General features: G+C 38.6%; 3 long non-coding RNA genes across 3 annotated transcripts in view; all 3 read left to right on the forward strand.

Annotated features, from left to right (window-relative positions):
* LOC119147204 overlaps positions 1–26860 on the forward strand; it is a 66417-nt gene that overhangs the window by 24864 nt on the left and 14693 nt on the right. The gene's annotated exons all lie outside the window — the stretch shown is intronic.
* On the forward strand, positions 1283–6885 carry LOC119147205. The gene is made up of 3 exons (XR_005103969.1): positions 1283–1364; positions 3572–3577; positions 6875–6885. It is a non-coding gene; the product is annotated as an uncharacterized LOC119147205 (long non-coding RNA).
* LOC119147206 lies at positions 7288–15899 on the forward strand. Its single transcript, XR_005103970.1, has 4 exons — positions 7288–7517; positions 11656–11747; positions 13313–13417; positions 15805–15899. It is a non-coding gene; the product is annotated as an uncharacterized LOC119147206 (long non-coding RNA).

Genomic DNA, 26860 nt, shown 5'->3' on the forward strand with positions numbered 1-26860 from the left:
CTGGGTGGGAGAATTTCTCTCTCTGGCTCCCACCTTTTCTTGTTCTGCAGTAGCTGAAACAAAACACTTGAAACAATTTTCTTAATAGATGAAAGGAAGACTTCCCCTGTCATCTCTGCTGAAGGCCTGTACTTCAGGATTCCAATAAGAGTTATTTCTTTGCTATCATTAAGATTCATGATGCCCTCTTCTCTTTGTAGAGTTCCCTTTTGTGATAAAGGTATGATGCCCTAACAAAAAAATCAAGTCCCACAGCATTCTCCTGGAGGATCTGGCTGCTCATGGCTTGCATGGGTATACTTACACTAGGTAAAAAGCTGGCTGGATGGCCAAGCCCAAAGAGTAGTAGTAAATGGAGTGACATCCCGCTGGCAGCTGGTCACAAGTGGCGTTCCCTGGGGCTCAGTATGGGGGCCAGCACTGCTTTGAATCTTTATCACCGTTCTGGATGAGGGGATCGAGTGCCACCCCTCTGTAAGTTTGCTGATGACACCAAGTTGGGGAAGGGGGGGAACGTGGATGTGCTGGAGGGCAGGAGGCTCTGCAGAGGGGTCTGGACAGGTTGGACCGATGGGCCAAGGTCAACTGTATGAGGTTCAGCAAGGCTGAGCGCTGGGTCCTGCACTGGGTGGGGGCACAACAACCCCCCACAACGCTACAGGCTGGGGGCAGAGTGGCGGGGAAGCTGCCTGGTGGGAAAGGGTCTGGGGGCACTGGTTGATGGCTGGCTGAACACGAGCCGGCAGTGTGCCCAGGTGGCCAAGAAGGCCAACAGCGTCCTGGCTTGTAACCAAAACAGCATGGCCAGCAGGACAACGGCAGCAATTGTCCCCCTATCCTCGGCACCAGCGAGGTTGCACCTCGAATCCTGTGTTCTGTTTAGGGCCTCTTGCTTCAAAGGGGACATCGAGGTGCTGGAGCATGTCCAGAGATGGGCAATGGGGCTGGGGAAGGGTCTGGAGCAAAAGTGTGATGGGGGACAGCTGAGGGCAGCGGAGGTGTTCAGCCTGGAGAAAAGGAGGCTCAGGGGGGACCTTATTGTGCTCTACAGCTGCCCGACAGGGGCTGTAGGCGGGGGTGGGTGGGTCTCTTCTCCCAGACAACAAGCAACAGGACAAGAGGAGACAGCTTCAAGTTACACCAGGGGAGATTTAGATAGGATATTAAGGAAAAATTTCTCTGTTGTAGGGTAGTCAAGCATTGGCACGGGCTGCCCGGGGAGGGGGTAGAGCCATCGTCCCTAGAGGCGTTTTTCACACACGTAGACATGGTGCTTAGGGACATGGTTTGGTGGTGGACTTGGCAGTGCTGGGTTAACAGTTGGCCTTGATGATCTAAAAGGACTTTTCCAACTAAATGGTTCTGTGATTCTCTAATGCTGCTGCTTTCAGTCTTGCCCTCTTTATATTTTTATAGCAAGATACAGTAACAGGTAGGTACATTAAAGAAGGAATGGAAATTAGCCCTTACCTGAAGGTGGTGGATGGGGAGGTTGGGACCAACCCCAAACTTTTAGAGGAATTAATGGCTTTACTCAAGTGCTGTAAGTTCTCCTTTTTGTCACTTTGGCCCTAAATCTTTCTGAGTAACAAAATGAAAGCAGTTTTTAGTTCTGCTCTACACAGAATCCATTCCTAGAGAAGGGAAGAAAATGAAAAACACAAGTGCATTTTAAAATTACAGTTCTCTGAGGTAAAGTGCCAGTGTCACTAACCACATTCAACAACATTATTAGCTGGAGCAACGGAGGTAAAAGCAACATAAAAGGGAAGCCTTTTGCCCCTCAGACCACACAATTATTGAAATGGTTAGTTTGAGGCATTTTAAAGCTAGGAATTAAGAAATTATTGGAATGTCAGTACCTTTCCATAATACCAAAGTCACAGGGGCTGGTTTGTGTGTGAGTAAGATGGAGCCTGTCATTTTCAGAGGTCTAGTCATAATGTGGAATGAGCTGGTGGATTTTATCCCATTCTCTGCTGATCATATTATCTTTCTCAAGAACAATCACGATCTAGCAAGTTTAGCGCTTTCTGATCAGGTGAGACTGTGGATTTGGGCAGCAGAGATCACAAAGTTTGTTATAAAATGAAGTACTTTGTGCTGTGCCTATACTCCTTAGTACCTTGAATGAGGCTTCCACCATTTAGTATTGCAAACCATGTGCAGCTAAGATCAGATCTTAGCTGGAAAGGGGATTTTTTTGCTGCCGGTTGGAAATAGACAGTAAAAAACCCTTTCTCTCTTGCATGATCTAGGACTTCATACCTCCAGAATCTATTCCAGTTCCTAGAGTCTTCTCTGAATTGAATTAATGAATTATCCTCCCTGTTGTCTCACCCTACAGCTCCTCCACTGCAACATCTAATGCCTGTCACTGAGGACAATAATATTAGCTAGTTTATGCCTTTGATGTAATAATGTCAACTTTTGCTAAGATGGCTAGACTTGTTATTTCGTGAGCTACTGACTTGGTTAGCAGACCTGCCCTAAGAGTTAGCTTTCCTCAGTTCAGCAGCTATTCTCATGTGTTGCAGGGAGTGTTGCTCTATACCAGACTGTTGAAACCACCACTAAAAAAATGTGTGTGAAGTATGTGTATGTGGAGGCCTTTTGATTAAAAAAAAGCTCAGATCCTTTCACTGATCCCGTTTACAGCACAGTACTATGAATAGTTGTTCTCATAAATGCCACAAATTCTGTCCATTGACACACTTGGGCACAACAGCTGACCCAGCTCTAGCTGCTTTAACTGACTTTGCTGCTAATGTGTCATGAAACTCTGTGAGGCCTTTACTGAAGGTTCATGGTATTGTTTCAGTTTTCGTTTTTCTTGGAAGATTCTTATTGTATCTTTGTTCAGTCATTGGAAAACTATCTCCGGAGCTGCAGGAAAACACCTGGAAATCATGGTAATTGTCTCCATCACAACATCCTACTGTACTGGACTGCATTTGAAGAGTCCTTTCTGAATTTAGAATGCAGAGCTTTGAGCCCTACTGTTTGAAGAAGGATATGATGTCAGAATAATACATGTTAAAATATGTTAGAAGGAAAACGTGTGACACCTTAGATAAGGTATAAATTAAGAATTATCCCAATTATTGGAAATCTGACATTACAGAAAACAATACATATGAACGTTTTTCATATTGAGGTAAGTGGGGCCAACGTATTGGCTAAAATGATACATTAGTGTACAAAGTGTGCTCACGGCAAACTGCAGTCTTTGAGTGTTTTTCTGTTGGTTTCCAAATTGTTGGGTCAATATTTAAGGGAATTAAGTCACCCAACAGAGTGAATGTTTGGAAGGACTCAACTGTTTGTAGTGAATACTATTTAATTTCTTGTATCATTCAATGCGTTGCAGCTGTATTACATTATCAGAGAGGGACAGCTCCAGTTGTGGATAGCAAGGTGGTTTATTATAACAGTATGAGAACAAATGGGCAGAGGTCGGATTAACCTTTGTTCTGAAGTGCCCTCTAAAAGGCCACCTTAGAAATGCTAACAAAGATGTAACTCCTCATTTTCTACAAACTAATCTTTCTAAGATACTTCTATAGGAAAGGAAGTTGTTCTGGGATTTCAGATTAACTCAATTGTTGCATGCCACAATTTATTTTGCCATGGTGTTTTTCATACACATATATTTTCTACTTGCTGCACTTCCCTGCTAATTTATCTATGCTGGCCTGGCAGAGTGCAGATCCATAAAATATGAGTCATCTTAGCAGGAGAAATTGTAATTTGAGAATGTGGATTAAGCTGTACTTTTCCAAAGGTATGAATTAGGATTATGTGGCTAAAGCTGTTACTGTTGCAGTGTTGAGCCAGACACAGTGAGTGCAAAGCCTGGGCTACAGTTTCCACTTAATACTTCGGTTTTCTGTTGAGCCTGAATGATGAATACTCTTATCTCTACTATGATCCTATTGTTATCTCAGCATTTGTGTAGACAGTCTTCCTTGAGTAAAAGGTGGGGAGGTAGAATATAAAAAAGCCCTAGATGCATGAGCAAAATACCTTTTGTTTTCACAGTATGCAAAAGCCATGGCATTTCTTCTTTTCGGGTGAGTTTTCTATTTGAGGAGTGCTATGAAGAGGTTTAATGGCTTTCTGTTTGTTCTCTTTTGTACAGTCATATAGTCCTTCCTATCTTTTCCCTTGGCATTAGAGAACAGCTTCTTGCTGTTTGTGGAGGTGCTAATCGGTGGGTTACATTAGCACAATGTTTCTTAATATATAGCGAGAACATTTTGCGATGTGAATTCTATTTCACCATGCAGAGTACATCACAGAGTGTCTTTAAAATGCAATTAAGGACTGCAAAGCCTGATACATCAGCTGCCTGGGGAAGCAAAGTTTACTTTGTTAGGAAGCAAAGAAAGAACATTGTGAGTGGTGTGTTCAAAGTGAGGATTTTTTAAAAAAAATTTTAGAAGTAGAAGCAAGTAAACTTCAAGTACAGTTGAACACCTGCCTAGCAGAACTGTTCTTCACCATTTGGAATGTTATTAGCCACTGTTGGAGTATTGTCTTAGATCTCCAGCACTTCAGTAGTGTTTAGCATCTGATTTAGGCCGTAAACATATGCAAATTTATACTGGTACTTTACAAATTGTACTCTAACTTTGCAAAGGATCACTGTTCCCTGCTAGATTGACCAGAATTACCCATCCTTCATTTTGTGGTATCTTTACGTTTTCATTAGAATAAGCTTTAACACTCTCATCTGCTCTGTCTCTCTCTTCCTCCCTCCCTGCCCTGCCCTGCAAGAAATTGCTTGTGTATCCTTTATGGTACTAACACCCTCTTCCTTCTGCAAGAAATGGTTTGGTTTTTTGCTTTAACAGACTTTCTATACTTAATTATGATAATAAGAAATAATGTAGCAAAACCACTTGGCTTGTGACTGTGAGACTACCAGCTGTTTCCTGTGAAGGTTAGAGGAATGTAAAATCCATTTCTGTTTTCTCGAGTCTGCCCTGTGTTAATGCTGACAATTCTACTACAAGTACTTCATTTGTTTCTTAAAAAATAAAAATTGTCTTTGAGAGATGGTGATAACTGGCACAAAATTGATTCTTGGCAATACTTGAAGAGCACTTCTTGCAAGGGTTGGATTAAATGCTTAGAGAAGAAAAAAGGTATTAATGCTAAACCTTTAATATACAAAAAAATCTAGATCTTTTAGATGAAACATTGTCTTGTAGCTCAGTAATCTTGATTAGAACATGATAGGAAGCAGATCTGAGATACTGAATTTATTAGAGACTAAATCAGCTTTGAACACTTCCGGTCACGCTATAGGTGTTTCTAAGAAGAGTGATAGTTGGGACAAAACTTGTAACTTAATTTTCTGAATGAAGTTTAATGATCTCTATACACACACAAAATTTATGAAACTTTTTTCCAGCCTTTTCACAAAGTACTTGTTCCAGCAGACATTTTTTGGATGCCTTTCAACTTCCTTCATAAGTTACCTTTCTGCCTGATTTCCTCAGTTAAGGTAGCCATGTATTTTGTGAGCGGTACTGTGTTTTCCTTGTTAGAATCACACACCTAACCATGCTATTTTTATTTGTTTAGGGCAGTCACACAGTAGAGAAAGATGAATAATACTAAAAATGAAAGAATTCTGGGGAGACTTTAATGCAGTTAATTCAAAGCTAACTTACCTTTATCTGTCTTCTATATTTGATGGGTTGGTGTGGATCTTTTATGCAGTCTGAAATTTTAGCTGCCAACATCCTCAACTGATTTTACAAAGTTTGAAGAAAAATGATAGCAAAGAAAGAGGCAAATGAAAAGTTATAATCATGTATGAATAAAAGGATGTATTATTAGATGGTCATTAATTTGTTATTTGAAATGGGAATGTCCCTAGATAAATTTAAATTGCCCTTCATTACTTATTTCTATTGCTTCGTTACTGGTCTTATTTACCTCATTACTTTTTTCTGTTAACTTTAAAAAGCATCTTGAATTAGTTATGAAACCTGTTCTTTAAGAAAAGTTTTTGTATTTAGCTTTCAGCGTGCTCTATTTCTAGCAATTATGCTAATGGTTTTGCTGAATAAAATGTCTTGAATGTCTTAGAACTATACTTCTCTTGAAGGAGCTAAGCCTCTGTCGTGCTGAACAGTCCCAGGTACTATATTGCATAGCAGGACATGGACAAAGCCATATTTAAATGCAGAATAACTGCAGAGAAAACATGTCTTTACTGCAGAGGTGAGAGCACGTGATTAATGAGCTGGAAGATTTGCCACAGCTGGGCTCTGCAGCAATGCTTCTCATACCCACTGTAGGTTAAAATTCTCATTTGCTCCACTTCACTGGCACACATGAAAACACCTAAGCCTGGTGCCATCACACCCCTCCTACTATACTAGGATTGTTTCTACCACAAATTACAGGGTCGTGACTGACCAAGAAGGGCAGGGCTTGGGTCTCCTTGTACCTTTTTATGGCATTGCAAATAGCTATGCAATCATCCTGGAGTAACAGTGCAAGAATACAAATTACAGACTAACCCAGTCTGCTGGTGTCTCAGTGCAAGCGCTTGTTTATATCTGCTTCACTCTGCTAGTTGTTTCACAAAGGGCGTACGGACATAAAGGCAATGGCAAAGGGTCAAAGAGGTCTTGTGTAGGTGTAAGGTGCATTTAGTAGGTATTGTTGAAGTTACTAGTGAAATAAGCTACCTGGGAATTAACCATTGGTATTGCATCAGTGTACAGCAGTTCAAAAACAGTACAAAGCTCCTTCTCCAATTTGAACTGCAGATGAGTATGGGGAAGCAGACAGTAATTAATGGAAGTGAAATTTAGTCAGAAGAATCATCAGTTTCCAGGAAATGCCAGCAAAGCTGTGTCTCTGCTTTCTGATCTGGTGCAGATGCAAAAGCGTCGCTTATGTTCGGGTCTGTAAGTAGTTATTACAGAGGTGGGAAGGAAAGGATCAAAGATCCATGGGTGAAAGTTCATGTAAGTGTTGAGGCCTGCTTGATAAGGTTAAGAGGTTAAAAAAAAAATTCTGACTCACAAAATAGATACAGTACCAATCTTAAAAGCATCTGCTTTCTCAGATGGTATTAGTAGTCTTGGTCTTCTGATACTTGGTGTAAATAATGACTGTACATCTCTGTATAATCGTTAACTGCATACACTGTATAGGAAGATCACATTTCCACTCTCTTGCCCTAAGGTTAGTTGGAATGAGAACGTGCTGTTTTCTGCCCACCAAGGTAAAAACAAAAGGCCTGTTTTTTCTTCTAGCCCCTGGGAAAATCAGAAGCCTGTGCATAAAAGTCAGCTAGAATAACTAGCACTAGTTTGAAGCCCCTGAGAATGGTGGAAGACTCCAACTCAAAGATACTGTGTTGTGGCGCTGGTGGAGATGACAGTCGTTTTGAAGCCTGGAGCATCACAACCCAAACAATCACTCAAGAAGAAAAAGTGTTGGCTTGGAACAAACCAGAAGTATTGCAAATGACTGCTTTGAATCTCCTGGTAAGTTCCATCTTCTGTCATAAGACTGCAAGGTGTTACAATATGTGCTATTTATTTTTAGGTTTAATACAGCAGGAAGGTTTAAAGCATTAAAACTTTCTTACATGGATTTAAGTTCTGTGGAGAAAAAATTCTGTCCTCTAGTTTGTGACTAAAGCTTTGTTTTCAAGAACAGGCAGCAAATAGCCATATTTGGAGAGTGGGCATCGAGTGTGGGGTTACTTCTGGTTTCATTTAGCTATATGTTAGAGATGCACATGATCTTTTCAGTTGTGTATTCGGATCTTTCTGTACTATAATGGACTTGAACACACAGAACAGTGGCATTTTGCCCATTTCCCGTGTATACTGGTGCCCGGAAAGCACATCTTTTATTCTGTAAAGTATCAGTGTATGAAACATTACCCGAAACAATTTATAAAGGAATTGGCATTAACTGGATTTTGCAGTTACAAGCTACTAAATCGACCCAATATTTAAAATCTCTTAAGAATTGGAGAGGGAGGGAAAATGATTGACAGTTTAAACACAATAGAGAAAAATAAGACAGTTTCCTACTAGCATTTTGCAAAAATGTTTAAATCTTCCATCTGTCTGTCTTTTTCTCAAACATGTATGAATAGGTCTACTAACTTTTAAACTGTGCATGCAAAAATCATCTAGATCAGAAGCTTTCCTGAAGCTTATATTTTCTTTTGTCGATGTAGAGCTTCTGGCAGGAGATGTGACGGGTGTGTGTGCATGGAGAAAGTTGTTGGTGTTGCTTAGGACACTAATTCTGATGTGCTCTATGCTGTTCTTTCCTGCTTATGTATCAACTTTTTTAAAAAAACTTCATTTTAATTATCCTTGTTGTAAGGAGCCAGCTTTACTTTCCCAAACTTGTGAACGGATTGGCATTCTGCTTTGAGCCTGTAACTTGGTTACAGTCACACCTAATTCTGAGATTTTCTGCTGTGGTGCTTTGGGAGTGTTACAGTTTCTTGAATTTACACAAAGATATTAATTTCTAATTCTGATAACTCCAACAGTAAAGGTTTCATTTGTTTGGTTGGGGGGATAGGGAACAAAAATTCCCTTCAGAAATATAGCCAAGCTGAAAAAAGGTTGAAAGATGCAGTGATTTATAGCCTTACTAGAACAAAATTATGTGAGGCTACGTGGCCTTTAATATCAGGTATATTGCCTCAGCTGTGACATCATGTTTCAGATCTCCCAGTCCCTAATTTCTCTAAAATACACGGGTGTATTGTCAACAGTTCTTAGTCTATTCTGGTTACAATGGAACATTTTAGCAAGATTTCACCAATCGCTACCATGGGAAGTGGTCTATTTTAGCTCTTAGCCAAGTTATTTCTGAGAACAATCATACTTCTTTAAAACACAGGTTTTACATCTTGTTACTATTCTCAGATACCAGTTTTCATAGAAATCTTTGTGGAGCTATACAAATGCTAGTCAAACTCTAAGTAACTTCTCTATTTATTCAGAACTGAAGATTTGTAGCAAGACTATTTTTCTTTTTTTAGGAGCAAGTGTACATCTTTCCTTAAAATCAAGTTTTTGGCTGCTGTGTGAGAGTTGAGCTGGCCCAGACTGATCAGGGTGAGGTGTGGCCTCTGCACATGTCCTGTGTTTGATGTCTTCTGTCCAAGTTCTTTGCATGTTTACAGCTATTGCAGGATTTTAATACCTAGTTGTGTTTCTGTTGGCGGCATGTGCCTTCATAATAGCATGTGTCTGCATATGACTTTTCAGGACTGTAAGTGGTCCACTCTGACCTTAAGTGCATCACGTAGAGGTGAAAATCTGAGTGAAACAGCTGTCTCATGAAGTATCTGGTCCTCTTCTGATACAGTTATGATCTTGCCATCAGTTGTTTCACTATTTACTTCCGGTTTTGCCTATGTGAAGGAAGCTTTCTTGTGATATGCTGAGATTTTGCAAAGAAAAATGTAACAGCTAATTAAGAGGTTTATCTCAGAAATATTTCTAATTTCAATAATAAAAAAGCATGTTTGTGTAGAGCTTACTTATGTAAAAGTCTACTGTAAATAACTGTAAAGGAAGAAACACAATGACTTGTCGGTTTCATTACCTTTAATTTATCACTGTATGTTAAATTGCTAATATATAACTGCTTCAGAGGCTTGAGTAATATTAGTGATATGCGATCAGGGAAGAATGCTGCCATCCTTATCAAGCAAGCATGTGAGCTTTTTGTGAGTGACTGTTATGCCAGAAGATACTGCTTTCCAACTGAAAGCTATGAATAACTGCAGTCATTAGTAGTGCTGAGGAACTTCTTGAAAAATTTTAAGCGTTTAAATCAAGACATCTTGAAGAGCTATTAATATGGACCATTATCTTCTCACTTCTTTTGTATTTTCTGATTAAATAATAGCGGGTGACAAAAGTCATTACCAGTAAAATGACGGCGTAGCTGCAGAGCAATGTTTGACAACTGCTGTTTCTTTCAACTGTTCAAGTTCTTGACTAGCTGTGTGAAGACTGGATTCTGCCAATACTGGGTTTCTACTGTTTATGTAGGAAATTTATTTTTTTGAGTCAAAATATCCATGAGATGTAGCTCTACAAAGAAGTGCACAAAAAACTGAGAAGATGAAGGAAACTGATAGTGTTCTTTTAGTTGAGGTCATTGATCTCTGCAGTTTCAGTTCTAGGGCAGCAAGGCAAAGGACCCACATATAAGAAGATGTCTGCATTCCAGAGACAGCTTCTGTACACTGTCAGGCTTGGGAAGTTTGGGTCCAAATGACTAAATAGGCTCAAGTAAGCAGTTAGATGAGGGATTGCACTCAGAACCCGGATAGTTACCAAATTAGCCCGGTTTCCTTTGGGAAAAAAAAAAAAAAAAAGAGGAAGAAGAAAGATCTAGTATTACATTTTGTGACTGATGTCTGATGTTCTCAAGCCCCACAGATGGAATATGACTGTAAATGCAAATTCACAACCCAATCCCCAGAGAGAAACGGGAAAGCATTGTGGATCGTTTATACTGCATCCATCACTGATGCCATAGCTGTCACTTCCTATTTGTTTTATAAAGAGATCTGCTTAAGGGATAAAGCTGGAAAAGGAATTCAAGGCAATGATTAGCAGCAAACTTTACAAAAGGAGGTCTACTTGTCCCTCTCTCTGAGTCCTTACTTCAAAACCAACAAGCTTTGTGCTACTTCTAGGCTGCAAAATGTGATGTATCCTGTGCTGAGCTTACCGTGACACACAGGATGACTTTTTATTGTTATTCTCGTAACAGCCATGCTTTAAGAAACCTCAGAAAGAAATGTTTTCTTATCTATCGTAAAATCCAAACCTTTTTAATAGCTATCAAAACTCTTAATCCTTCCATGAAGCAGTCAGACAAGAACTGTGGTTTCCATTTAAGAAAAAAAAACAACAACGCAGTTTGCCCAAAAGTAATGGAGAGAAGCAGCAGATTCAGTAATAGAATACACCCGCCACCAAGAGTGCTTTCTTGCTAGGCCCTATAAACTTTGTTTTAAAACAAATGTTTCTGCATCTTTTTAAGTCGGTAAAATATAAAGCAGTACCAAATTTACTTGGCATACTTGTACTTTTTATGTAAGTCAGATTTTTTGCCTTTCTGACTTGAAGGCTATGGGATTGTTTCCAAACAGTCTGATGCTTTAAGGGTCAGGAGCCTTATAAAGAACAAACAAGAGACTAAATTTTGCTTTTGCTTACACTGGGTTCATGCCAGAATAACTTAACTGCTGTTACCGGAGTTACTTACCCTTGTGCAAATCCAGAGTAATAGAATAAATCTTATCTTGCTGCAAGGAGGACAAAAAGTAAGAAATGTATTTGTCAGGTGTTTTCTTTTGTTAAGCCAGGCAACAATGAAACTGCTCTTACCTGCTGGTTTTGCTCTATCTTTACCTGTAGTTGTCCTTCTGAATTTGTCTTGATGCTCCTTGGAATACCAAGACCTCAGAGTTTAAGGAAACACTCTAGAAAAGGGGTTTGGCATGGAGAAGAGTCTTCTACATTGTGGGGAAACATTCTTAATGAACAAAAGGGATAAATCCACTTAATCACGTAATCTTTGACAATCACTTGCCTCACGTTTGCTCAGGTCTGTTTTCTTTGACAGCATGATCCTGAACAGAGGAGGCTATTTCTCAGCAGGTGTATCTTCATTCTGGTGCTTCATCTAGGATTTTAAGCAGCAGATTGTCTCACGGTGTAAGTACTTGCAGCTTGTGACTGGTTCAGAGGCTAACATTCCCTATTTTATAACGACCCCTTGAAGCAGGGTCCCAGTTGACTGCCTGCTGTAGTTGCTATGCCACAATGCCTAAGTGTGGCTTCTGCTGTCACCCTGTTTCTATAGTAGAATCTGGGTGTGAACAAAATTAAATTGTAGAGTCACGAAGCAAATAAACTTCTTACTTAAGAAAGGTACTTTAATCATATGAATCCTTTCTTATCCTGCTGTTTCTAGACATTTTGAAGTGTCTTGCTAAGGAGATTAGAATCAGAATAATTAGATTGGCAGAGAGATCAAGTCCAGCCTCCCACTTGAAGCAGGACCAGCCTCAAGTATCTAGGATGTGGGGGAAAATCCATTGCTTTTTCCAGTTCTGAGTAGTGGGGAGGAAAAGCATAGATAAACTTGTATGTTTTGTTAGAACAATGACATCCGCTTTTACCCTGTTTTCCCCATTGCATTTAAACTTGCTTTCAAACTCTTACTTTTCCTGACAAAGAACATCAAAGAAGATGTTTAATTACAACTGTCCCGATGGCTGTAACTTTTTTGTTTCAGCAGTAGTAGAAACTGTTAGTGAGAGGGGCTATTGGAAGACTTTTATGTTGTTTTCCCATGTTCTCAAAACCAGTGCCTTGAGAAAGCATCAGTTTTAATTATTATGTAAATAATAAAAGTACCCAAATGAAAGTTCAAATTTCATTATGTAAATAGCAGAAGTTGTAGAAAACTTCAGAAATTACACTGTGATGTCTTGTACACTTTAACAACACCCCTTGGCATTTTTCCAGTTCACAAGTGACAAATTCAGTCAACAAGGTTTAGAAAATACATACTACATATTTAACAGCCATAAGGAATCCAAGCTGACAACCTATAAATTTTCATAGGTTAATAGGTCTTAAAAACAATTTCAGTACAGTGGTTCTGGAATTAACTTTTAAATAATTGTACAACTGCCTCGGCAACTGGAAAATTTGACTGGTATGTTTAGGCTGACAGTGGAATATGTCTAAGAAGCAGAGCTACAGAAACAGAAATTTGTCATTTCAAAGTTTTAGTTGGATCATGGACAGATTTTAAAGTTCAGACCTGTTTAATGTGAGAGTTACCCTAGCACATAAACTGTCCGGCCCTCTCAAAGACCATCAGGAAGAAACAGCAAAACCAATATTTTTGCTGAAGGTGTTGTATGGTCTTGGAAGAGTCACTAAACCTCACATGATAGTTCTCTTCTGCAATAATGAACTTGTCTGCTACGACAGGCTGAGCTTCTTTATTAAAACTGGATGTAAGTATACATGCCAAGAGATCTTGCCATTTTGCAAAGACAGGTTGTAGCTTTGGCCATATTCAACCTGAAAAATAAAAGCTAGCTGTCATTAACCTTACTGGCCCTCCTCCCTAAAATGGTTTCTATCTAAAGCTGAAACACTCACATGAGTAGGCAGTGGTATCAAGACAGGGGCAAGGTTGTGGGTGTTGAAAACAGATGCAGCCTGCAAAAATACTTTAATAATATGTTTTTAATTCTGCTTAGGAGCTGGCTACATATTTGGACCTTATCTTGGGAGTGAAGAGGAGCCCCCAGGCTCTCACCCACACTTGTTTATCACACAACCCTTTGACGTTCTCCTCATAACAGGTGTGTGTGTGTAAGAATACTTTCTGAGGTGGAACTCTAAGCAACATCTCAAAACACTGGTGCAGGTGAGGGACCTGCTAAGCCTCAAAGAGTATTTTTTGCCAGATCTACAGTGTGGCTGTATCTGTGCAGATTATCAAACAGTAAAGAGGGAGAGCAACGGAAGGCTTTTTCAGAGTCTTCAAGAACTTACTTAAACAGTAAATATAAGATTTTAATACATTTTTGTGGACACCGAAATAACTCCAGAAGAAGCTGAAGAGGAGAAGGCTGATGAGATTCTGAAGGGATTTCTCACTGCTCAGACATCAGGTCAAGCCTAGCAGCATCCCTGGGGCCAGGCAAGCAGAGATGTAGTTCTGTGTACAATTTCCTTACTTTCAAGGCTCATGATGGTTTAGAATATGTAAAAGGATTTTTTTAATACTATTGACACCACTAAGATTATGTAAACCTCGATAATTTTACTGAGAATAGATTCTAATCCAGAGTTCTTACCATCTTTTAGTTTCTGATATGCTAATTTAATGCACCGTTGGTTTTGATGGGTTGCCATCAAGTAAGGGACGCCAAAAAGACGTTTAAAAATACATAGTGCTCAGGCAAGCTGTTTATAGCACCTAAGAGATCTTCAATCCTGCCCTGAATTAGAAAGCATACATTTCATTTGTATCTAAAAATGGTCAAGTGTGTATCTCCTGTTCCTGGTTTTGTTGCTTGGTTGTTTTTTTTATTTAAAAATCTGAACAGAAAGAAAGGGTGGTTTTCTCCCAGGAGCTGTCTTGGAAAAATTAATAACAAATGTTTAGCTGGAAGCATAAGCTTTGTGGGTTAGGTTGAGTAACTCTAGAAAAGTGTGATGTAATCAGCTATGCTGAGCATTTAGATTTTCTCCATGTGGATCACATGCAGTCTTACACCTTTTAGTTCAGTGGCCTGTGTACAGACTGCCAATCAAGACTGAAAATATGGTACGTGTTTATTCCTATGCAGGAATAAAATTAAACTCACAGGCTTGATGGATCTATGTATGATACTAGGAAAATACTTTAATAGAGAGTGCCCCACAAATGGTACTGTGTACTGGTACCCTTATAAGTGTGTTGTTTTGCCTATGAAAATGTACTGTAAGTGAAACTATTACCTTTTGATTTCAACTGTTTGCTCTGTGAACGGGGCAATTTCAGTCTGCCATTCGAGAAATTTTAGAATAATGTAGCCTGCTGTATGCCTGGAGTTAATTCAGTGGATTGTGCTCTTTGATCATGAGGTAAGCTTTCAAGTGCCATATTGATTGTCCATGTTGGCAAGCCAAAGAAGCTTCCAGTGTTAGGTGCTTTTTATAATATGAGCACATCTACGTATGATTTACATTCTGTCACTAGGATAAAAGAAGTCACGCTCTTAACTGACTTAGAGCTATACAGCCTTTAAAAGTAGGCCAGTCCCCAGAGTTTTGAGATACCACAAAAAAGATGAAAAACTTTAGGAGCCTTGTTACAGTCTTTTAACAGCCAGCAGCAGAAGTGGGTGGGGTAGGATTGCAACTGGAAAACGTTGTCTTTGGGTTTTTTTCTTTCTTTTTTTTTTTTTTTCCACTGTGTAATTATTTATTAGAAAACCATTCATTCTCCTGAACTGCTGGGGTATAAACTCTTCCCACCTCAACTGGGTACAGCAGTCAATTCCCCCAGGTGTTTGCAGTGGCTGGAACTAGTGTGTCAGGGTATCAGCTGAAGGTAATAGAGGTTTTGGGTGATAAAGGAGCTTTGTGGATCACAATACTGGGTTGAAAGATTAAAGGTATTTAAAGTCTTCCAACCAGAATGCCTAAATCCATGAAAACTGTACACTGGAATGTTTTAAAGTGTTAATGAATTACAAGTAAGAAACCTCATTTTAAGTGCATGCTCACTCATGGATGCAGATACTGAAGCTAATGCTACAAAACCAGTGCTAATAAATGTGTGGTAAAACTATGAATGTCGCTCATATGCCATTTCTGATGGGGGGAGAGGTGGGAAAGGTAAAATTTCCTAACAGTGGTGTGAGTTTAAAAGTTGGGAAACTATGATCAAGTTAACAAAAATAAATAGCTGCTCTGGAGTTGAGCTGAGTTCTCAGAGCCGCGATCAGCCGTGTTCTGAGAGTTCAGACACTGGCAGTGAATCAAATATTTCTTCTTTCTCCAGCACCAGTAGTCCTAACATGCCTCTTTGGGGAAGAAGTGTTTTTTCACTTTGAACATATGCCATTATCTTAAGCTAACTGAATGCTTTACGAACATTTCCAAAAAGGACACGTCTTATGTTGAAGAAGGCCAAGAATGCAACTTCATTTCCTCTTCCAAAGTTTAATCTAAAAAATGTATTTGCTTTTTTGTACAGATTTAATTTGGAGCACATATGTATGACATATGTGACATCATCAAATAGTTACCTGATGCTCGTCAAAACAGTGGGAACAAAACATTAACTTCAAGGTACGTATGGGTAACTGTGCTGAGTGTATGAGTTTGCATCCAGAGCTGGCAGTTCAATTTTGCAACAGTAATGTCCGTTAAGAGAAATGGCCACGGTAGTGGCTTTACAGTGGAGGCCTAGATTTTATGAATATTCATATCACCTTTGTGTATAGTGTATGATATAAGCATTTGAAGCATTAAAAGATAGTCACTCATGTGTATTTCAAACATTGTTATAAATTATCGTATCTTCCTGTGCCAGTGGGTAGGCATCAGTGTCATACATCACATTCCCAAGGAGCACAATGTGTTTCTCTGCAAACCATTGCTATTTTCTCTTCTGGCAAGTGGTAACCGCTGAGTTCTGGTGAAGTGATCTTTGTGCTATTGTGGGGATGCCATAAAAATGTCACTTACCAAAAAAACAATGACACCTTAAGTGGCTTGGCATTTGTATGCTACAAATTACATATGGTAAGTAGGTGGATTTGTGAGTTCAGCATTTAATGTAGAAAGTAATGTGTAAACAGTTAGTCGTCTGTGATTCTCTAGTTGGTGTGCTCCATAATGTTAGTGAAAGAAGAGACTTAGAATAGGACAGCTCTGCAAGTAAGATTTCTATTCCTGAGTACCATTTTTAGGTCATCTATTGATCTGTTTGTCGCAAAACAAAGTGCTCAACTGTGCACATCTTGTGAACTTTAAATAGCTTGGGACTGATTTTGCTTGAAAATAAGGAGTTACTTTATTGATTTCTATGGATTTAGCAGTGTAAACAAAATGGTTTCTGATCCTGTAATTTTTTACTTTGTTTTTTTCTTTAAGGTGGTTAAATGCAAATAACAAATTGCTTGCTAAGAGCAAAACCAGGTGGTTGTGAACCTGCTGCTCATTACATAAGTGCTCAGATTAGACCAAAGGCTCAGACAGCAAAGCTTTAGTAGATGCACTTGTTTAAAATTTTGTAACTGAGTTCTGATCTCATCATATCTCTGCTAACCCATTCAAAGCTTTAGGTGATAACACTCATTTCTGTTTGTGTACTTGGCTTTGCACAGCAGCAGCTGTATGTCTGGTTTTGCTACTCTGTTTATAACCTCTGGCAAAGGGCTAATGTGAAGATCTTGGGACAGTTCTTCTTTCAGTCGCTTTTACAGTCCACCTAAAAAAGGTGACGTAGGAAAGAAACTTTCTGGACTGTTCCTGTCAAAGAGAATCTAGTGCCTTTTTAGCTTAATTTTCATAGCAAGGGACTCGCGGCATCCAATACTTCTATAAAATTCACTGTATTTACTTGGTATCTTTAATTTCATTTAAAATTACGTGAAGAAAGTAAAAATGATCCTTTCCTTTTGCAATGCATCTTTTTAGGAGCAGACAAAAAACTTTTTTGGCAGTGTTACGAGTGCTTTATTTTTAATGTAATGATAAGTCAAAGTAAAGTTTAGAATTGCAGGCCTAGATATCTGAAATACAATCATCCATCAAAAGCCCTCAGTGGGACAATTACAGCCCCCACATCCTCCCACAGCAAGCCATGATTATAGGAGAAGAATTCTTGAGGGCTGCAGCTGAGATTAGACAATGTGGAGTACTCTTACTTCAGCCTTCACAAAATCACCTGGTACAAGTCTCACTAATGAGATAGGTGAGATTGACTGAACGTGTGTGTTCTACATTAGTACTGACTTCACATATTTTTGCAATTTATTTCAGCATCTGTCTTAATGATGTTTGTTTAAATTGGGTAGATCTAGTTCTTATGTGGTTTTCATGCTTTTTACAGAGCAAAACCAGCTTTAAATACTCCTGTATCAAATACAGTGCATGTCCAATACCTGCTCCTTACTGTCAGGTGCTGTCAGCATTGCTTTTCTACCTGACTCTTGTTTTTGTTCCATCCTTATGTTCTCCTTGCTTCTTGAAAGCTAAGACCCCTAGTGTCATCATTCCTTCCCAATGTTTTTAAGCAGTTTTTCCTTCCTACCTCTATTTCCACAACTCACTCTAGGATCTGATATCTGATCTTTCAGGCAATACACACCTTAGTGTGACTGACATGTATGTAAAGCAAGGGTAAATTAGGCCTAAGATGTTGCTCTGGTTTAAACCAAGAGCATTGCGATTTGTTAATGCTCTGCACAGACTGCAGAGCCTTAAGGTGCCGGAAAAGATCCTCAGCAATAAATGATCAAGTCCAGAATCTTGCTGTGCTGTATCAGACCAGTCAAACTAGTGATGCTTCTGTGAGTTTCCTTTACAGGAAATGCTTCATGGGGAGCCTGAGCTCTGAATCAGATTTTTCTTTGTTGTTTTAGAAATTAATTGCAAAGGTGTGTATAAGAAGGTAGAAATTGCATGTTGGGGACAATAATATTACTAATAATGATAGAATCCTTCAGACACATGAATGAGAAGATGCAAGTATTTATTCCTTTGTGTCTTAAAGTGCATCAGGTCAAAATTTAAGCTATAGATGTATTGCATGGGAAACCATATGGCCACATCCATGCTTGGAAAGACATTTGACTGAGCTAAACTGATTTCTCAGCAAGCTAGTCCTTGCTGACTGCAGGATTTTGGGGATTATAACAGCAATGTAGACAAGGCTGTCATGTCCTTCAGCATTTTTAGCATGATGTAGGTATGAGCACAGGTGGGCAATTAAACACTTCATGCTTCATTTCCCACTGGGTGTCAGTTATCATTTCACTCCTGTGATCGGAAATAAGTATCAACAACAATGGAGTACCCTCCTCTGTGTTTCATAGTCAAAGGGAAGCATAGCAACATCTGAAAATGAGGCTTGTTTTCTTTGCATCAGGGGTGCTTTGACACCTTTTTCCTAGCCCAAAGGTAAAGTACATCTAATCCTTGCTTATTGTCAAGGATTTTTCCTCAGAGCTGCGCTCTCACATCTCTGGTGATGTGGATAATACTTTTGTTGCTGCTGCTGTTCTGGAGAAACTAAGGGATAAAGAACAACATGTTGTCCTCTTTTGGAAGTGGATGCCTGAATGAACAGAGAAGTCTCTTCAGAGAGTAGTGAAAGGCAGCAAATGGTGCTGAGTAATATTGCCTTTGTTCACAGAAAAAGTACAGTAAGAAAAAAAATGTAGAACTGTAAATGCATTCTAGTACAATATGGAACAATCCTGATTTAAAAAAGAAGCAACAGGAGCAACTCCAGAAAAGATCTGAGATTTTGGGTGATTCTGCGGATTATTTTTTTTAATTATTTTTTTAACAGATAGTATGGGTGCAGTTGTAGGGAGTTGGTTGTAATATAAAGTACTGCTTGTAGAGAATCATAGATCTTGTGTGTTCTGAGTCTAAGTTTTCATTTTTAAAGCACAATTATATGCAATAGCAGAGAGACTAATTTAACATGTACAGCACAGATAATTTCCATGCTGTGCTATAAAACAAAGGATAGTGAAATCCTGGTTTGCTGTGACATGGGTGCAGAGCCTCCAGACTGACAATTTAGGTGCAAGAAGCTGAGGGGTTTTTTTTGTTTAAATCATCAGCTCATTTTCATAAAGGTAGCCTGACATGGTTCAGGAATGTAAGAGCAAAGATGTTCTCCCCTGAAAAACGCATTCTCCTAGCTTGGTGTTACCCAATATGACTTAGCTCTTGTCTGGCAAAGTTCGGTGAGTAGAAGAAGGGAATAGGTCTTATTCTGAGATTTTTGAAAGGAGCTGATTTTTGTATTAGCTTTAGAGTTTGTTTTTATTCCTGTCCCATAAAAGCTGCTTTTACATGGGAGCCTGAGGAGAGCTCGCTCCGGATGAAAGGAAGTGATGGAATGTATCTGAGAGAGCAGCCAATTTTGATGTCTTTTTCTTGCTGATGGTATGAGCAGTTAAATCTTTTAAAAAGGTGGTGCTGCTTTCTTCTTAGCCCTATCGGCTGTACAATGTGTCTCCGTCCTTTGTGAATGTATCATACTTAATCATCTGCCAGAATCTCTTTCATTAAATTCCTTTAAGAACAAATCACTCTTCTATGAAGTTTGGAGGATCATGTGCAGCTTGGGTTTCCCCTGGTACTTTCAGGTTGCTTTTGATCATCATCTTAGTATACTGGATTAGATTGCCTTTATGTGCTGCTTAGTGACACGAGGGCAGCCTCACATGGCTGTTGGAATATTCATGTTTCATTACATATAGAAACATTTATTGCTGTTGAATAACCGGAGGGACCCACGGTGGTGGTTTTCCCCTTAAAATAATCACTGGGCTCTACGTGCTCGAGGTACGTGGTCTTGTGTTTGGTTTAGTGATCTAAAATAGGAAACTTGGGGAGGAACATGTGCAAGTCAGTTTGTGAGGCATTAGCAAAATCCAGCTCATGCTGATGGGAATTATAAAACTGATAGTGTTGTGATTCCTAAGTATATTTCTGATGAATCTGGCATGCTATCTGTTCACATGAGTAATATTTCTTACCCATCAAAACCTGTTGGCCCATGCTGAGTTCTGGACTGACACAGCTGACTGGTTCTGGTGCCTGATCTTGGTGGCTGGCACTAAAAAGCTCCTCTCAGTGAAACACTGGAATTTGTAGTCTGAATGCCTTCACTGGTGGACAGGCTGTGGGAAAGGAACATGCAGTTGAATGTTAACTTGAAATCGTTACCCTTTAGAGTATCTCAGTCTGCCTCCAGAAGACAATGCCACATTGTAAATGAAGCATGTTAGTTGCCATTCAGACCTTGTAAGGTGTAAGCAGAATGAATATTTTCATCTTTGTGCCAGTTTAATTTGAAGCACTTTTTGAGTGAGGGCTGTGGGGGAAGAGTATGCACTTTGTGTGGAGTAAGGGTATAATTTGTTCAGTAATTTGATCATTTCATTAATCTAGGCATGTGCTTAGATGCACTTACCATTCCAGTATTCAGACGCAGAAACCTTACAGCAGCAGGGGAGGTATTAATATTGTTTAATATCTTTTCTTCCTTAAATTCATAGGCTTACACACTTTTCATAGTTGAACTTCTCTGTTTTACAGTTGTCCACCTTGACTTGTCTTGAATAAGAAAGCAATGTAGTTGCAAAGAGATGTTATTATCTATCTCTAAATGGACCAAAAAGCCAAATCATCCAGACAGCAGTTACTCTCCATGTTTGATAGCTAAGGAGCCCTTGGTGGCGTGAAGCGTTGTTTCTGGCATCTGAAGCTCAAAGAGCCTGAAGTGTTACTTCATAAAGGATTTTGACAAACTGTCTTGGGTAGGGAACCAACAGGGTACACCTGAATATCTGTGGTGTTACCTTTATTGGCTAGAGTTGCACAGGTGTTGCTCATGATTAAACGATTGAAGCTTCTTGAAGTTATTGGCAGGTACCCACACAGAAGGATCTGCACTGACTTAGGCTATCTACTGTTGCAGTCAATTGCTGTGTCTGCAGCGATCACCCTGCTTCCCAGCCAGCTGAGGCTGAGGAAAGCTACAGTGAATGAATAACCCCCTGCCTTGGCTCTTGGTTGTTACCATTTGCCATTTCATGTGAATGTACAATCTGTATTACTAGTACAATGACTTGACAAAGCCTTCCCTGCTTTGTACTGTAGGTGATCAACAAAATCAAGGGCACCATGCATCAGTTAGCAGGGAGCTCAATGAGAAGGGTGGGAAAAGCAACAAACAGCTCTTTTTTTTTTTTTTTTTTAACTTCCTTGCCCTTCTTTCTCATCTTTGTTTTAACTGTTTTTTTCTTGTTCTGTTTTCCAGGAATGTATTTTCTTTTGCACTTTGCAGATATAATTTCTTGGTAATAGTTTTTCCTGCTTTAACTCCATTCACAGTAATTTCAGCACAGTAAAACAACAGAATGTGTATTTTATTAAAACTTGAAACTTTGTTTACAGAGGTGATAATTTCTGGTAGTTAACACACAACATTGAGTGGGAGTTTGCCTCAGTACCATGGCCAATTATCACTTCTCTGATAAGCTTACTCTGTTTTGCTTCATATCTCCACCACCTGTGATTTCAAAGAATATTTCATGATATATATTGTCAGAACATTCTTCTGGGAGGAGAAAGAGCTAAACAGTTTCAACAGTGTTGGACAACAGGTTTGAATTTTTAAGTAGAAAACGTATTACATCTGCTTAGTTTGTTTCCTAGTTTTCTCAGCATCAAAAAGTGTTTATCACTTAGCTCTTTCAGGGAGCTCGTTACTATTTATTATTCACATTTGTAATTCTTCAGAGGTTGCAGACTTAAGGGACAAGATCATTCTTGCTTTTTTTTTTAATGGTCATTTGTTCCAATTTCATTCTCTTCTAGTCATCTCCCTCCCCGCCCCCAATAATTTCTGTTATGCAATCAAAACTCTATCTCATCCATGTGCTAACATTCAGACTGGCTGATCTGAGACAGTCTACTCATTGTTTTTTATCAGCAGCTGCATTTGTAACATGATCCCAGTTGCCCTTTTAATAAGAAGATGTGAAAAGCTATTTACACCTAATCTACTTAGCTAATTTTCATACTTTTCACTTTGTATCAAGGGATATGACTTTGCTGTTGTAGTACTGTCTGCCTTTTAGCTATGTATCTAAATTCTTTCAGACTATGCTGTCACTTCACGTTTACAACCGTCATCTATTGCCTGCAAGCCTTAGTCTCTTTGCTTTCTTTCCTTTTCACATTTCAAGTATGTAATGATTTATTTTATTTTGCTTGATATTATTTGTGAGAAATAATCTCATATCTTGTGATATGAGATTATCTTGCAGGATCTCAGCTTGCTTTTCACACAAATGGATTTCAATAGTTCTTCCCGTTTCGTATTATCAACTGTAATTCTTAATATTTAAATGTCTCCTTCAAACCTAACACTCTACGTAATTATACTTTATATCTCTCTTTACTTTTGCAAGGGATTGAGCAAGTGTATGAACACTGATTTAGGTTTTCATTACTTTGGTCTTATGGTAGTAACAAATTGTGTCTATCAGAAGTCATCATCGTGAAGAGGTTGCAAAGGTAAAACCAGAATGAATTTCTGTACATGTAATTACATGTTGAAGAGCATTCATGCACAATTTGAAGAGTGTATATACAGAAAAGTCTGTAATTGTTAGTGGGTTTTCAGCTTTATGGTGGATTTATTTTGGTGATTTCACTATCTCTGCCAAAGATAAAGTATACTTCATTTGTGTTGGAGAAAGGGTTTATTATCTTCAGTGCTGTAGCTGTGATCAATAGTGGTCATTTAAAATCTGTATGGCAAAGGAATCTTAATTAGGCCCCATGTAATAAGGTCAAGTTGACTGTCAGGGTGCTGTGTAACTGAAGAAATTATTCTCTCCAACGCTTCAATTTGTCATTCATTACAGCTATGTAATTCCAAGTTGCAAAGATGAGAAGTCATGCAGAAAATCTGTGACAGAATTTTTAGACTGCTTCTAAAGCCTTGCACACTGAAGATCTATAAATCTTACTAAATTAATGAGTAAAGGGAATTTCATGGAGTATTAATGATAACAAAATGACATTATCATTCTTTTATGTTTTTATGCAAGGCACTTACACAGAGTAAATGAGAATATGTAATAGGAAGATTTAATTGATTAAAACCTCTGTGCAGTAAGCTTCGGTTTGAGCTGCATGCCATTAAATACTGAACTCTTGATTGCTGTTCAACAAAATCAATACAGAAGTCTGTAGTGAATCTTGTGCCTGCAGCAGTAATACAGTTTGACAGTAAAAGTCAATGCCCAGTCCCAAAGCCTAGCATTTAATAGTATCCGTGGTTTATGTCTTCTTTTGATTCTTATAGTCCTTAAGGATATCTTAAGGTTAATTTTCTGCCTCTGTCTGGATCCAGGGAGGTCAGTGACTTAGAGAAACATGGTTTTTTTTCTGCTTGTTCTGTATTGTGTATGGGTCACTGCAACTAGAATTCATAACTGTTGCTTGTAAAAATGCTGCTTGAGGCATTAACCCAAACACATCTCAAGACAGAAGTACCATTACCCAGGTAATGAATGGGCAGAAGTGGTCCTTTCACAGAACCAAGCACGGTATTCCATGGTTTAATTTTTTAAAAATCAGTCTTCTGAGAGTAACAACCACAAGGTGTTTGTTGGTTTTTTTTTAAAGTCTGTAATAACTTTATTGATTTTTTTAATATTATATTTTATTTATATTTGTATATAATATATTTTCATATAACTGACTTATTTTGGTCAGCTTTCATATATCTTGTAGAAATACCAGGACTGGAGGTTGGTTACAAGTATATCCTGTGTTGTCTTAAACTATTTAACACCAATGTACAAAGTATGTGAGAATTTCACTAATTCATAATTTAGTAAATGGGCATTTTATAATTTGCTTAAAATAAAATTGTATCTTATATTCATCAATCAGGGAAGTTATAAGAGCTATGTGCCCTTTCATTTCAGCAACTATTATTTCCTTTTGCAAAACAATCCCATGCATATTTATGAATGTTTTATAGGTTAGAAGCGTAACTCAGTTCTCAGTATTTCACAGCGAGTCTCCAAAGTTTTTGCTGTTAAATAGTTTATTTTTGCATATGTATACAGTACACTTTTCCATTTATAATGGAAAATACTTAAAATGCAGATGAGTGCTTGAATTCACAGGTCTTGAACTCCACTGGGAATCAAGCCTGGTGCCTTGACTCACAGCTATCTCTCTAACCAGTAAGTAGTATTTCCTCCTGAATGGTGAACTACTAAACCCAAAGTGAAATGACATTTACAAACCTAACAAACAGTCCATTTTCAAGTTGCAGCAGAAATCTTATACTCATTTGGTAAGTCGCAGAGCATGCTGAGAAAAAATAAGAGGAGGCGGGGGGAGAAATTTCGATGTCCATACACGGTAAAGAATTTCTGAGAATTGCTTTGGAATTACTGCTGAATCACTCTCAAAATGCTTGGGAGAGACCTCTGAAAAATGCACAGTGATGTGAAGCAAATTAGCTGCAAATATCTGTCCTGCCACCAAAAGGTATGTCTTTAAAAAAGACAATAATAAATGCATATAATTTTCTCACTCTAAATTTTACAGAGCAGTTGCAATTTTTATTGACAGACAGAAGGGTAAGGTTAGAGAAGCAGTCTAGACGTTTACCTAGGGTTTATTTAATTGTAAAACCCGCAAATGCTATGTCTGGTACTGTGCATGGGTAATACCATGCAAAATTACATCCTTGTGCTGCTTTTGTTTTGATGCACTCTTAAGCCATGACAGTATAGCTATGGCTGGTGAAAGTATACCCCACACATGCACAGCTTATTTTGTATATTTACAGTAGAAAAAGAAATATTTCTGATGGTGTGACTTACTTTGGTTGTTCCAGTGATGATAAAGTGGGACAAAATTTTGAAAGTGAGACTTGTGTTTTTATTAAGCCAGCTTGTTTCTCTTTGTTAATCCAAGAGAATATAATGCCTCTCCCATAAACTCCTGCTTTGCTTATTCACAGATTAACCTAAACAGCAAAGGAATGCTCTTGCCTGAATCATCAGTCTCTTCAGAATCTGTCTGCATCGTCTGTTACAGCAAACCCCATGACACAAACACAAGCCTACAATGATGTAACTGTGGCAAGTGGTACCTAATTCTGTGTTCATGTCTTAATCCAATCAACTGGTACACAGTAATTCCCAGACATAACTGGATTATCAACACAGTCAACCTTCTATCCAGTCACAGTTTAAAATTAATCACATTACAAGACCATAGTAAAGGCACTTAGATGTTGTAGTAGAGGCACTTAAAACACTCTTGGTTAAACAGTTTGATTAATTGGAACATCTTTGAAAAGACACTGATGGCTGTGGACTGAGATTCTGTTTAATTGTGTGCGAATATTACTGCTTCTTTCTGTGTCAAGGTAGGCCTGTTTGTTTCATGGAAGGAGTTTTTTGGGGGTTTTATCTCCATCAATAGAGTGCCAGTCATGCTGAAGGACTCGTATTGTTGCCACCCACCAGCTTCTGTTTAGAAAAGAACTATAAATTTTACAATTTTCAGCAGATCCATGGTAGTGGCATTATGATAAAAATGCAGTTTCTGAAGAAAAGAAATTTTCTGAACCTAGAGCTGCATTTTCATCTGGGATTCTTCCAACTAGAAATGAGAGGTCATCCAAGAGGAAAGTGAGTTTAACTGGTACCTACTTAAATTTTCAGGCTGCTGGCTTGGCTACCATCTAATATGTCAAGTTCAGACAAGAGTTACCTCATCTTTAAGAATTGCCCCAGAACAGTACCTTTATATATACTACCATACGGTGTTGAACGTCAGCAGAGGTCAATACAGTCTCCAGATTGGCTTTGCAGCAATATTGCAAATACTGAGAACACAATGCATGTGTTCCCGTACAAGCAAAATATGATCTAGTAACCTTACAATAGTCAGAATTGATAGTTCAGGTTTACCGAATTTTCCATGTATTTGAAGTCTCTGCAGGTACTGAAAAAACAGCTCAATAACTGTGTAACTGAAAAGTTATGATACCTACTGATTTAACACTGTTAATGAAAGGGCTTCCTGAAGCTTTTCCAGGAATTGCATCCCAGTAATGAATGCCTTCAGCTCTTAAGACCTGCTGTATCCACAACACTTAACTCTTACAGAGTAATGGGTATTTTTTGCTTCGTCAATGTGTCAATAGTGACATTAAAGCAAACTTAGAGGGTTTTTGGTGAAGACTTCAAATAGCAGGAGCCTAACTGTTCGCTCAACAAATTCAACATAGTATGTCACTTGAGTAGTATCAGTTTAGTGTTTTTAAAGTTGAAGTTCACAGCTATTATCAGGGTGAACACGATTGCTTGGGTGGCTGGGCAAAGTTTGAGATAGTATATGGGGCTGCAGTTTTAACTTTTTAAAGAACTTTGTATTTTTGTTAATTGCATAAGTTACTAGAACGTGCTTCAGTCCATATATACTACAACTTCTGGGTACTTTAGCTTAAAAAA

The sequence above is a fragment of the Falco rusticolus genome, chromosome 4, assembly GCF_015220075.1.
Source record: "Falco rusticolus isolate bFalRus1 chromosome 4, bFalRus1.pri, whole genome shotgun sequence".
Taxonomy (NCBI): domain Eukaryota; kingdom Metazoa; phylum Chordata; class Aves; order Falconiformes; family Falconidae; genus Falco; species Falco rusticolus.